This window comes from Dendrobates tinctorius, unplaced genomic scaffold (genome assembly GCF_039654945.1).
Source record: "Dendrobates tinctorius isolate UK_male_01 unplaced genomic scaffold, ASM3965494v1 ptg000226l, whole genome shotgun sequence".
NCBI classification, from domain to species: domain Eukaryota; kingdom Metazoa; phylum Chordata; class Amphibia; order Anura; family Dendrobatidae; genus Dendrobates; species Dendrobates tinctorius.
This window is the reverse complement of record NW_027361893.1, coordinates 1,846,768-1,860,046: the sequence shown is the minus strand read 5'-3', so window position 1 is coordinate 1,860,046 and position 13,279 is coordinate 1,846,768. Positions and strand designations below refer to the sequence as shown.

Genomic DNA, 13,279 nt, shown 5'->3' with positions numbered 1-13,279 from the left:
GTGTTCAATGAGCTCATCCAGAAGCACCGCGCATAAAGCAGGGGGCGGCGCTTTGGGCGGAGCGGGTTATCCCTCTCGACCAAAGCGCTAGGAAGACGGTACGTGGAAACGTACCCTTAAGCATCCATTGCATGGGTACCAAAAGACAGTAATTAGCCCCCCCCGGCGATTCTGTTGGCCACAATATCTACAGTCTCATCCTATCATTTCTGCATAAGGCAGGGGTGTCAAAAAGGATTCAAGATTTACATCAAGTACAAAGACTACAGGGGTCTCTGTGTTTTCATACTATCATAGATTACATACACAGTTCTATGTCTATTTCCTTTGATTTATCTTCACGCATTGAGATACAGGAAAGATCTTTTTACCGTGTTAGCCAGTAGATAGAAAAATATTTAGAATCTAGAGTCCTCAGTGGTTGATGCCTTTTAATGGCTAACTCAAAATATAGTAACAAATTGCAAGCTTTCAAGACTACTTAAGGTATAGAATAATGCAAAATCTGAAGAGTCACATATTTATACACAAGACAGAAATAATGCAATAGATAAGACAATTGACGTGAAGCAAACCTATCATTATGGGAGAGGGAGAAATAGTTGTGGCCATAAATATTGGAACAGTTCATAGATAAGGAATGTAAAAGTTTTATTGTCCTCTGATTGTGGTCTGATTCTGTGTTGTGATGCCTCCACAAGATCTGAGGAGCAAATTCTTTAATTGATGTAAAAAGACATAAATCCATGCGACACATTCATTCCTGCACTGATTGCCTCAAAGGTTGTCATGAGTTTATACTTCCAGACTCTTGTGTCTGAGATTTGAATACAAATTTAAAAAAAACTGACTGTCACATCCAAACAAATATGAAAATTGAACTGCATTACTGCACTAGATATATGAAAAATTAAGAATGCTTAGTGCATAAATTGGCCAATTTATGTGAACCTGGAAGCCACGCTAAGGCAATTCTCATTTCCAGGACCTAACACTGCCAAACCTGTCTTAGAAAAAAGTCTTCATGTGTATGGGAACCTGTGAATCCTCTCTTGGACTGAAATCTATATCTCTGTTGAGGGGTAGGGTCCTGCTGTGATTAAAAATGCCTGAGGCTAAGAGGCGGAGTGCTCACTCAGAAGGCTAATGAATACTGACCGTCACATCCAAGCATAGACTAGGTGTGAACAGGTGCTTACCTACAGTCACCAACTCACATATAATACAATAAATAGGGCAGCACTCTGTAGCACTATAGCTTGCAAGCATGAAATATGAGAATTGAACTGCATTTTTGCACAAGAAATATGAAAAATTAAGAATGCTTAGAGAATAAATTGGCCAATTCAGTCGCCTTAACGTGGCTTCCAGGTACACATGAATTGGCAAATTTATGCGCTAAGCATTCCCAATTTTTCATATTTCAAGTGCAGTAATGCAGTTCAAATTTTCTTATTTCACGTTTGCAAGCTATAGCGCTACAGAGTGCTACTTTATTTTATTATCTCTGAGATTTGAAGTTACATTTTATTACAAGTAATTTCGTGCCCAGGCTTCTTCCCTGTGTGAGTTCTTTGATGTGTAAAAAGAGCTGATTTATCTGTAAAACATTTCCCACATTCTGAACACGAAAAAGGCTTCTCTCCTGTGTGAGTTCTCTGGTGCCTATCAAGATGCGCTTTCCTGTTAAAACATTTCCCACATTCTGAGCATGAAAAAGGCTTCTCCCCTGTGTGAGTTCTCTGATGTTTAAAAAGAGCTGATTTATCTCGAAAACTTTGCTTACATTCTGAACATGAAAAAGGCTTCACCCCTGTGTGGGTTCTCATGTGCCTATCAAGTTCTGTTTTTAAGTTAAAACATTTCCCACATTCTGAACACAAAAAGGCTTCTCCCCTGTGTGAGTTCTCTGGTGGCAATCAAGATGAGCTTTCCTATTAAAACATTTCCCACATTCTGAACATGAAAAAGGCTTCTCCCCTGTGTGGGTTCTCACGTGCCTATCAAGGTCCGTTTTTAAGTTAAAACATTTACTACAATCTGAACATGAAAAAGGCTTCTCACCTGTATGGGTTCTCACGTGCCTATCAAGGTCCGTTTTTAAGTTAAAACATTTCCCACATTCTGAGCATGAAAAAGACTTCTCCCTTGAATGGGTTCTCTTGTGGCTATCAAGATGCGCTTTCTGGTTAAACCAATTACCACACTTGGAACAAGAAAAGCTATTCTTTGCCGTGTGAATTTTTTGATGTTTAAGAAAAGACTTTTCGATGGGAAAACTATTTCCACATTCTGAAAATGAAAATGGCTTCTTTGCTTTAGTTTGTTTTTGAATTCTTATTTTGTGACTTTGATTTTCCTTAGTAGTCGGTAATGAATCAGAAGACAGGACCTGTTTCAAAGGATCAGATGACAGATCTTTGCTGTGAATGGATGATGGTATATCTGGAGTAATAGTATTCAGTTCAATTGTATCCTGTGGAATCTCAAGATCATCCGATTTAAAAATTGAAGATGTCAGCTGTCCCTCTGATCTTCTGGTACAGTCATCTGCCAAGAATAAAACCAATATTTATTTTTGAATAAAATATCCTTAAATTTTATAATTTTGAACATTTCTGCTTAAACTGTCAGTAAAAATATCAAGTTATGTAAAAATATTGAATTATTCACCAAGACAATGGCAGTTTACAGTCTAATAGGAAACTTAATAGGATGAACCAGTAGGGCATGGGGTTCATCTTTGTTCATTCTGCCTCCCAAATATGGAATAAAAAGCCACAAAACAATGTTATGTAGGTGAAAATAATACCAATAAAATCTTGTACTCATCTCACAAAAAACAAGCCACCCACTCAGGTCCATCAACTGTAAGTGGAAAAACAGAGGTTTCTACAATATTAGTGGTTCAAAGGCTGTTGAAAAGCAACATGGCTTCCATAAATCAATCCAGCAATATCCGCTCTTTCAAAGTCTAATCTCCCCCTCACTTCTGAGCCTTGAATTGCGCCGAAACCACATTTAGCATCCATGAATTTGGCATTGCCATAGTGAGGAGAATCCACTTAATTTATGGTGTGTGTCTTTCTCCTGAAGCACAATCTGGGCACTATGTGTTGGGTAATAAAACTGCAAATGTGCAATTTTCACTCTCCAACATCTACTGATTGCTAATATGCGTAAAGTGTCTTTGTAGTCAAAATACTCCCTACCTCTAAAGATTAATTAATTCAAGGTTATAATTCCCAAAATTGCATCACTCTATGTGAATTTTGTCATGATCCTAGTGCAGGTTTTGGACCTGCACGTCAGGGGTTAATGGTTGTGGCATCTCTTTGGATCAGGGAGGTCTTTTTATAACCCTGAGAAGCTCCAAACGCTGTCAGTTATACTTTTGCCCTCAGCTGAGTAGTTTGACCCTTGTGTGCTTGTGCCTGCTCTGTGTTTGATTCCCTGTTGCAGATCCAGTCCGTCCTCCCATCTTGGTTTGTGTCTAGTGATTCTGTACTGTTTACTGCCTGCCTGGTACTTGACCCCTGCTCTGCTCTGACTGCCCGCTTCATCTTTCCCTCTTGTACCTCGTCTGCCCTCCACGGTTCTTACCCCTGGCCTGCATCTGACTCCTCTTCTGTTATACTCCCTTTGGTACCGTTGCTGCCCTCTCAGACCCTACCTCGGCTTGACTGACCTTTTCCTGCCAGCACTCTCGCCTGCCTCCCCATTGAGTCACGGCGGACTCCGCCCCAGTCCCGCCTCCTGCGGTCACGTGCCGCAGGTCCTGTGACCCTGTGGGTACGCTTACTCCCAGCAGCCTGCAGGGTCTTCTGCCCCGCTCGTCTCAGGCTTAACCAGATCCATGCTGTGTGCACATCACCGGTTAGTGCCCGTGACAAATTTCTATTGCTCTAGTTTTCTGCCCCTTTGTCACATTAGGTCTTCTGCACATAGTGTGTCCCATCTCCTCTTATCTGCTCTTGCTACGTCTGTTTCTGACACCAGGAGCCACATTATTCATTCTGCAGGCAGCGCTGGTAATGGAGGAGACATGGGAACCAGAAGATTCAAGAGAATTTAGGGAAGTGAGAATCTGGAATTCCTTGCCTGATGAGGTGATGATGGCAAACTCAGTTGAGAGGCTCAAGATAGGCCTGGATGTCTTCCTGGAGCGTACCAATATTGTATCTTACAGTTATTAGCTTCTTTAGAAGGACGTAGATCTGGGGATTTATTCTGACGGAATATAGACTGAACTTAATGGACAAAGGTCTTTTTTCGGCCTTGCTAACTATGTTACTATGTCCACTTGTTTCCTATTATTCTTTATGAAGAATTTCAAAGTTATCACCACATAAAGTGACACATGTCAAATTTGAAAAATGGGCCCTGATTAGGAACACACAACTGGCTGGGGGAAGTGGTTAAATCAGAGTATTTTGGACACTATTGCAGTCAAAAACAGTATAGACAACAACACAGATACTGAAATGATGAAACATATTAGTCTTAATCAGTAAAAAATGCTTAAGTAAGGCTCTCTCACCGATAAAGCCTGTAACTCCCCTACACGCCTTGCTGTAGATATGGCCACCAAGAATGCTGCCTTGCACGAGAGGAACTGGGGAGTACAAGACAGGGGCTCGAATGGAGGACCCGTGAGGCCCCTGAGAACCAAGTTTAAGTACCAAGATGGGACAACAATTTGTCTCGAGGGATATAATCTGATTGCTGAAACCATGAATCTCTTTATCCACCGATGGCCAGCTAGATCCTGGTCAAAAAAGGTATTTAAGGCGGAAACCTGAACCTTTAGCGTACTTGGTTTAAGACCCAGTTCTAGTCCCTTTTGCAAAAAGTCCAGTATTTTCGACATGTTTGGGTGGAAGGGATCAGGTGTATTAGGGTGACACCATGAGGAGAACTTCTTCCATACTTTATTATATATGGCATTGGTAACAGGTTTCCTTGACTTTTGTAAGGTGGATATTACCGATTGTGAGAGCCCCCTGGCTCGTAATACTTGGGCTTCAGTAACCTGGCCACAAGGTTCAGCATTCGAGGCTTTGGGTGACAAAGAGGACCCTGTAGAAGGAGGTCGTGTCACAGTGGCAAGTGAACTGGCCCGTCCAACTGGAGCTCTATAATGAGATTGGAACAACTCCTTTTCAGCCATACCGGGGCATCCAGGATAGTCGGTACCTGATGGTCCCGAATCTTTCGAAGGGTCTTCGTGAGTAATGGTATCGAGGGGAAGACATATGCCAGCCGAAAACTTCATGTGTGGGCGAAGGAGTCTACTTCCTGAGAGGCGTCCCTGGGATTTAGGGAAAAGTAGGCCTCGACTTGTGTATTCTGGCTTGAGGCCAATAGGTCGACCTATGGTAGGCCCCATTTGTCTGTCAATATCCTGAAAACTTCCTTCTTCAGGCACCACTCTCCTGGCTGGATCTCTCAGTGGCTTAGAAAGTCTGCCTGTTGGATTTCGGACCCCTTCAGGTGTACTGCCGTCAAGGAGAGGAGATGTCTTTTAGCCCAGCAGAATATCTGGCCTGAGAGCCCTCTCAGACTGTCGAATCTCATGCTCACTTGATGTTTGAGATGGGCCACAGAAGTCATATTGTCTGAGTAAACTCGGATGTGTTGCCCTGGAACGGAAAGTGAGATACCACAGCCCCCAGCCTCTTCTGCTGGCATCCGTGGTCACTGTCACCAGGGTGGATTGTACCCAACCTACGCCTTTGCGAAGGTTTGCTTGATTTGACCACCAGGCTAGGGAGGCTTTTACACTTCCTGTTGTTTGGGTCCTTCTGGCTAATGAGTTGGGATTCCCATCCCAGTTTTTTAGATTGTGTGCCTGCAGAGTTCAGGAGTGTGCCTAAACCCAAGACACCGATTGTATGCAGGCCGTCATTGAACCCAGGAGAGACATAGCTGTCTGTAGGGTGACCTTTGTTTTTTGAGGTTCAGTACCTTTTCTATCAGATTTTGGCGATGGTCCTCTGGTAAGAATGACATTTGCCTCACCGAATCCACAAGAATCCCCAAAAATCTTATCGACCTTGAAGGCTGGAGTTGGGTTTTTTTAGGTTGAGGACCCAACCGAGGTTTTGTAGAATGTCCAGAGTTCTGGCCACATGGTCTCTGAGGATCTCGGCGGAAGGACCAATAATTAGTAGGTCGTCCTGATAGGATACGATGGAAATACCTTGTCCCCGCATGTACGATACTGCCTCCGCAGTGACTCTGGAGAAGACCCTTGGGGCCGACGAAATCCCAAAGAGGAGCACATTGTATTGACAGTGCATTAACCTTTGGTTCAGCCGAACAGCAAATCTTAAATATTTCCTGTGTTAGAGTGTATAGGCACATGGAAATAGGCGTCCTTTAGGTCAGTAGTTGCCATAAAGGAATGCGGGCCTATCAGGAGGATGGCTGATTTTATGGATTCCATCTTGAATTTGGGGTAAGTGATGAAACAATTGAGAGCCCTTAGGTTTATGATAATCCGGGCCTGTCCTGTGGGTTTCTTTACCATAAAAAGACAGGAATAATGACCTCTTCCCTGTTCGTTTTCTGGAACCGGGGATATCGCTCCTGACACCAACAGCTCCTGAAGCCCCGACATCATTAGGGCCTGAGACTATCGAGATGGAGGGGAGGTGACTCTCAAGATCTGGGGAGGGGAAGCCTCAAATTCTATTAGAAGGCCCTAATTGATGACATTGAGAACCCAGCGGCTGCTGGAAATGGCCTGCCAACTGTTGGCGAATCTCGAGAGCCCCCCCCCCACACCGGATCGGAGTCATTGCTTTTCCTGCTGTGGTTGCTGGGGAACGAGAATATTTTTGGGCTTCCCCTTGGCATAGCTCCATCTCCCAGTTTTTCCCTTTCCCTTGGGCTGGGAGGGCTGAGATTGGGAGGGCCGAAAAAAACGCTTCCTAGGTGGTCTTTGCTCAGAAAAGGGCTTTCCTTCTATCCGTGGCCTTTAACAGGATCTCATCTAGTGCTGGTCCGAACACATACTCGCCCTTAAAGGGAATAGAGCATAGTTTTATTTTTGAGGTTACATCTCCGCTCCACATCTTGAGCGAGAGTTCCCCTCTGGCCGAGTTAGCCTGGACCAATGGATTGACTCTATAGAAGTGTCTGCCAGGAAAACGGTCGCCTTCTGGAGAATCAGCAGCGAGTCTAGCAAATCCCCTCTAGGAGTCCCCTGGGAGATGTGATTCTCCAATGCATCCAACCAGCAGAAAAGGTACCTGGCTACACAGGTGGATGCAATATTAGATCTGAGAGCAGATGTGGAAGTTTCCCAGGATATTTTTTAGAAGACTCTCAATCTTCCTATCCATGGGATCTCTTAACTGGGAAGAGTCTTCAAAGGGTATGGCGGTTTTCTTTGCCACTCTTGCCACCTGATCATCCACTTTAGAGATACACCACTTAATACGATCTTCATTGAGAGGGAACCCGTTTGAAGTGTGAGGGGGTGGTTAGCCGCTTTTCTGGAAGCTCCCATTCCTGATTGGCTTTCCCATACATAAAAGTATTGTGGATATGGTCAATCTGTTTATTTACATGTTACCAACTAAACAATTCGTCCTGTATGGATTGAGGGACGGGTTCTTCCTCCAACCCCATAGTGCTCTGTACAGCACTCACCAATTCTTCAATATGTTCAGAAGAAAAAAAAGATATTTCCTGACCTCAGAATTTCTATGGGCTACAAAATCTTCCCATCTCCCTGACGACGACTCGTAAGAGATATCTGAATCTGAATCAGAGGCCTCCACTTGAAACTTTCTCTTTTTTGGGAGAGATGGACCAGGCCAGGGTGGCGGTGGGGGAGGAGTAAACGTGGCCAAAGAGGTCTGCACCTCCTGTTTGACAAGCGTACGTATCTCCTCAATTAGAGAGGGGTGCTCCACTCTGATTACTTTATCTGTACAGGGCTGGCACAGCTTTTTCTCCCATCTTAGGGGCAGCTTTAGGTTACAGATGACACACTTGGTGGGTCTTTTAGTGGAGGCTTTATGGGTAGACTTGTCTCCCTAAATGGAAGTAGGGGAGCCTATAATACCCAGACCGATTGGCGCGTACAGGAGGGAGAGACGCCGGAGAGCTCAGGGAGGCCTCTGGGAAGGGGATCACTGGCCCGCTTTACCCCCGCAAGGGGACGCAGGTGGGCCAGGAAAAGGTCCCTGAATCCACCCGAAGGGGAGACGAGAGCATGAGGGAGGAGAAAAGGCAGAGCCCACGACCACCACTGCCTGGACGAAGGTCTAATCTCTAAGGTACTACTGCAGTCGCCGGCCACGCAGCATACCTGGAACCTGTCCATGCCCCATGGCGGACAGGAAAGACACTGGCTAATGGGAGATGGGATGTGTTTTTAACCTCTTTGTGTTTACTGTCCCCCATTAGGGTATGGAGACAACCTCCTACGCTGTCGTGGAAGGTGTCTAGAGAAAAAAAAATTTTTCCTCACCCTCCCGGGGCCAGTGCCGTGTCTTCGTGACAGTTCCTGGTGCCTGTCATTGTTTGCAGTGCTCAAGTCACGTCTATAACGCTGCAGCCAGTCGGGGAACTCAATGGCCATGACGACTCATGGCGTCAACTCACATGAAGCTGCTGAGCTCAGGTATTGGATCCAGTAGTGTTGATATGACATCAAACAATAACAGGCACCGGAATCAGTGGCTGAACCTAGGATTGGAGAGTAAGAGCTAATTCAGATATACCGTATTTTATGCATTATAAGACGCAGTTTTTTCCCCAAAAATTTGGGGGGGGGAATGGGGGGGGGTCTTATAATGAGGATATACCTTACCGGTACTGTTGCTGCAGGCTGGGATGAGGGGGCGCCCGGCGGTGCTGCTGGGGTGCTTGGCGGTGGTGCTGGGGTCACTGGTCCAGCGGGTTGGCTCTGCCGACATTTTGTGAAAGGCCAGAGCCCCCCGCAGTTCCATGGTTTCCTGTGCAGTGGACGCCAGAAAAATGGTCACCGGGGGATGGCGCACGCGCAGATAGAGATCTTGATGCGACGATCTTCATCAGAGCATGCGCCGCCCCCCGGCAGCCATTTCCCGGAGTCCTCCGCACAGGAAACCACGAAACTACAGGGGGCTCTGGCCTTTCACAAAATGTAGGCAGAGCCCCCCGCAGCACTGGAGACCCAGGCAGCAGCGCCGCACACCTGGGCAGCAGCGCCGGACATCCCAGCACCACCGACGGCCACACCCGCAGCACTGGACACCTGCAGTGGCGCACTGTACATCGGATACCCCCTCATCCCAGCCTTCAGCAGCGACCCAGGGACCCCGCTTCACCGCAGCCACCACCCCCGGTAAGCAATAAGATGCATGGATTATAAGAAACACCATAATTCTATTTAAATAAAAAGTTTTTCCTATTTTTCTCTTCAAAATTTGGGGTGCGTCTTATTTTCCGGAGTGTCTTATAATCCGAAAAATAAGTTTTTCTCATGTATCAGAAAAACAATCCTTGTTTCATCAGTGATTCTGTTCAGCATTTCATCAGATCTTCCGCAATGTCAACATCTCATTTGCGTTTGGTCTGAGATTCATCCATTTTATTCCAATGAGAAATAGGAAAAGGTAGAGAAACTTACTTATCTAGCAGCCGATGAAATTTGAGTGCTATCCGATTTTTCCAGGACGTCCCTCCTGACAGCACCAGGGACGACGTACCTCGCCTCCTTGCAAGGACAGGAAGAGCACACAAGAGGTTAAAAACCAGTCTCCATCCCCATTCCCTCAGTGTTTCTTCCTGTCCCTGCACGGAGGGACGCCCCCGCGCTGAAACCCTCCTGGGTGGGGATCCCTCAGCCACAGAGATCAGGGGAGGGACGAGCCCCCTGGGTAGAGCTGCTTCCTCCCGCAGCGGAGGCTCTCAGCTCCGACGCCAGCAGCGCGGGGACCGGAAGTCGCGTGCAGAGAGACCGCAACGCACTTCCGGTGACGTCAGAGCGCTGCAAATACAGGCCGCCGGCGGGCGCGCTGAAGGAGCAGAGCTCGGCATCAGCGAGACAGGCAGCACCCGCCTGTCCTGATCTTGCAGAGGCTCACAGCAAGGATGGAGAACCAGGGCAGAATCGACCCGGACGGGGTAAGTGTGCATAGCGCATACCAACCGACCGAGACCCGGACTGCCCAGATCAGAGCCTGACTGTCCCTCTCTTGCACTATGCAGGAAAAGGCACAACCGACAGCGCCCACTCCCACGACCGCGGAGTAAGACCCAGGGAAGCCCAATAAGTGTCCCGTATGCAGGGTTAAGCTCCCCAGCAAGCACAAGAAGTTGCTGTGTGACACCTGTACGGCCAAAGTAATGAAGGGCGAACAGCCGTCCCTCCTATCGGAGATGAGATCGCTGCTTCGAGAGGAGGTCTAGGCTTCCGTGGCCACCCTGTCCCAGCCCCAGCCAGCCAGTCCAGGCCCCAGTGCTAAGCGAACCAGACAGGAGGTGGAGCTTAGTTCAGAGGAAGGTTCCTACTCCTCGGAGTTGGATCAGGAAGAAGGCGAGCTGGGCACTAGTGAACCGGAGTATGGGAAAAGATACCTCTTTTCCTCGGATGATACAGACAATCTGGCACAGGCGGTCAGAGACACAATGCAGATTGAGGAGGTCCAGAATCCTCAGTCCAGACAGGACATGATGTTCGGGGGCCTTAGGGCGCAGAGGAAAGTAGTATTCCCAGTGAATGACCATGTGCGAGCTATGGTCCTGGTGGAATGGGAGGCAGCGGAAAAGCGTCTCGTGATATCTCGAGACTTTAAGAGACATCTCCCCTTCGACCCGGAGGACATTAAAGAATGGGAGGTAGTTCCCAAAATTGATGTCAATGTGGCAAAAGTGGCCAAGAAAACAACGATCCCCTTTGAGGACGCGTCTAGTCTGAGGGACCCCATGGATAGGAAGACGGATAACCTACTAAGGCGGGCCTGGGAAACATCAGAAGCCTTAATTAAAACAAACGTAGCAGCTACTTCGGTAGCAAGGTCTATGTGTTTATGATTGGGGCAGTTAGAGGAACACTTAACTAATAAAACCCCAAGGGAGGAAATTATAGATTCACTTCCGATCATGAAATCAGCCACAGCCTTCCTAGCCGATGCATCGGCAGAATCCGTTAGAATTTCTGCCCGGAATGGCTTTTTGTCAAATTCGGCACGCAGAGCCATCTGGTTAAAGACCTGGACGGGTGACGGAGCCTCTAAAAACAAGCTCTGTGCCCTTCCCTTCTCTGGGTTAAATGTCTTTGGCCCAGCATTAGATGATATATTAGAAAAAGCATCTGATGTAAAGAAAGGGTTCCCAGAGGAAAAGAAACCTAGGGACCAGCCCTTTCGTAGACCTGGGGGATAAAGAAGACAGCAGTACTATAGATACCAGGGGAGCTCTCAGAGGGGTTCCTACGGTAGCACCCACTCTAGAGCTGGAAGATCTAGAGCCCACCCTTCTGGATCTCGTACTAGATCCAGAAGAACATGACTATACCAACATAGTGTGTCGACTCAGAGAATTCAGTTCCCAGTGGTCTCAGATCACAAAAACATCAGTGGGTACTGAGAACAATAGCAGAGGGTTACCAAACAGAATTTTCATCCCCTCCCCCCGAAAGGTCCATTTCTCCCCGCAGAATAATTAACGACTCCCAGATGTGGGTCGACGTGACAGAACTGGCAAACTCACGTGTGATAATTCCGGTTCCCCGGGCAGAAATTGGGGCGGGCCACTATTCGTCCCTATTTGCCATCGTGAAGCCATCCAGAGAATCCCGTACCATTATAAATATGAAACCCTTAAATGCCTGGGTCATGGACAAAAAATTCCGAATGGAGTCAATCAGATCCACAGTCCATCTGATAGACAAGAATGCCCTGATGTGTACCCTGGACCTGAAAAGTGCCTACTATCAGGTACCAATTCACCAAATGTCACAGAGATTCCTGAGGTTTGCAGTAAGACTTCAGAATCGGACCTGCCACTTTCAATTTCAGTGTCTTCCGTTTGGTCTGGCCTTCGCGCCTCGAGTCTTTACGAAGCTAATCGCGGAAGTGGTGGCGTTCCTAAGAAAATCGGGGCATAATCATCATTCCATACCTAGACTACTTCCTCCTGCTGGCGAGGTCAACAGAGGAACTGCGGCGACACAAGGAGAAGACAATAGAGGTTCTAGAGTTCCTGGGTTGGATCATAAACAAAGAAAAATCGGACCTAGTACCAGAAAGGAGAAAAAATTTTTTGGGAGTACTACTGGACTCCAGAAGCAGAACTTCCTTCTTACCACCAGAAAAACAGACAAAGATACGGGACAGCATGAAGGAACTTCAAAAAGGCCGCGTTTTCATCAGAGTAGCAATGCGCGCTCTGTGCCTCATGACATCCTGCATCCCTTGTGTCCGATGGGCACAGTTCCATGCGAGAACCCTTCAAAAAGAAGTACTTGCCACCTGGAATCATCACCAGACCTCCCTAGACAAGAAAATGGCCTTGTCTCCAGCAGTAAAAAGATCCCTGGTGTGGTGGCAGCGACAAAACCAAAGGAAAGATGTCCCCTGGATCACCTCCCCATGCATCATAATCACTACAGACGCCAGCAAATGGGGCTGGGGAGCTCATATAGAAGGCAGAATTCTTCAGGGAGAATGGCCGGCAAACATGCGGTCCACTTCCTCCAACTACAAGGAACTTTACGCCACATGGGAGGCCCTAAGAAGTAATCAGGACCGACTAAAAAACCAACACGTCAAGATTCTATCGGACAATGTGACAGCGGTATCCTTCCTCCGGCATCAAGGAGGAACAAGGCATTATGCACTCCAGGACCTGGCAAAAAAGATTTATTCCTGGGCAGAAAATACGGTTCTGTCAGTAACAGCCGTCCATCTCGAAGGATCACAAAATACTGTGGCAGATTATTTAAGCAGGCAGATGATCTGTCCCACGGAGTGGGAGCTGAACACGGAGATCTTCCAGAACTTATGCCAGCGCTGGGGAAGACCGCAGATAGACCTCTTCGCAACCAGAAAGAATACTAAGACGTGCAGGTTTTTCTCTCTGAATCCGCTGGACAATCCAGAGGGGGTAGACGCCCTAAGCCAGAAGTGGGGGCAGACTCTCTCATACGCATTTCCCCCGATAGCTCTCATTCCAGCCATCCTCAGGAAGATTCAGGAGGATCAGGCAAGAGTGCTACTGATGGCACCTTATTGGCCGAAAAGGAGCTGGTTTCCACTCCTGGGGATTATGGCAGAAG

The 13,279-nt window shown here is 47.1% G+C and overlaps 1 pseudogene; it reads right to left on the bottom strand.

Annotated features, from left to right (window-relative positions):
* Positions 1-417: 417 nt before the first annotated feature.
* LOC141059308 (uncharacterized) overlaps positions 418-13,279 on the bottom strand; it is a 44,930-nt pseudogene continuing 32,068 nt past the window's right edge.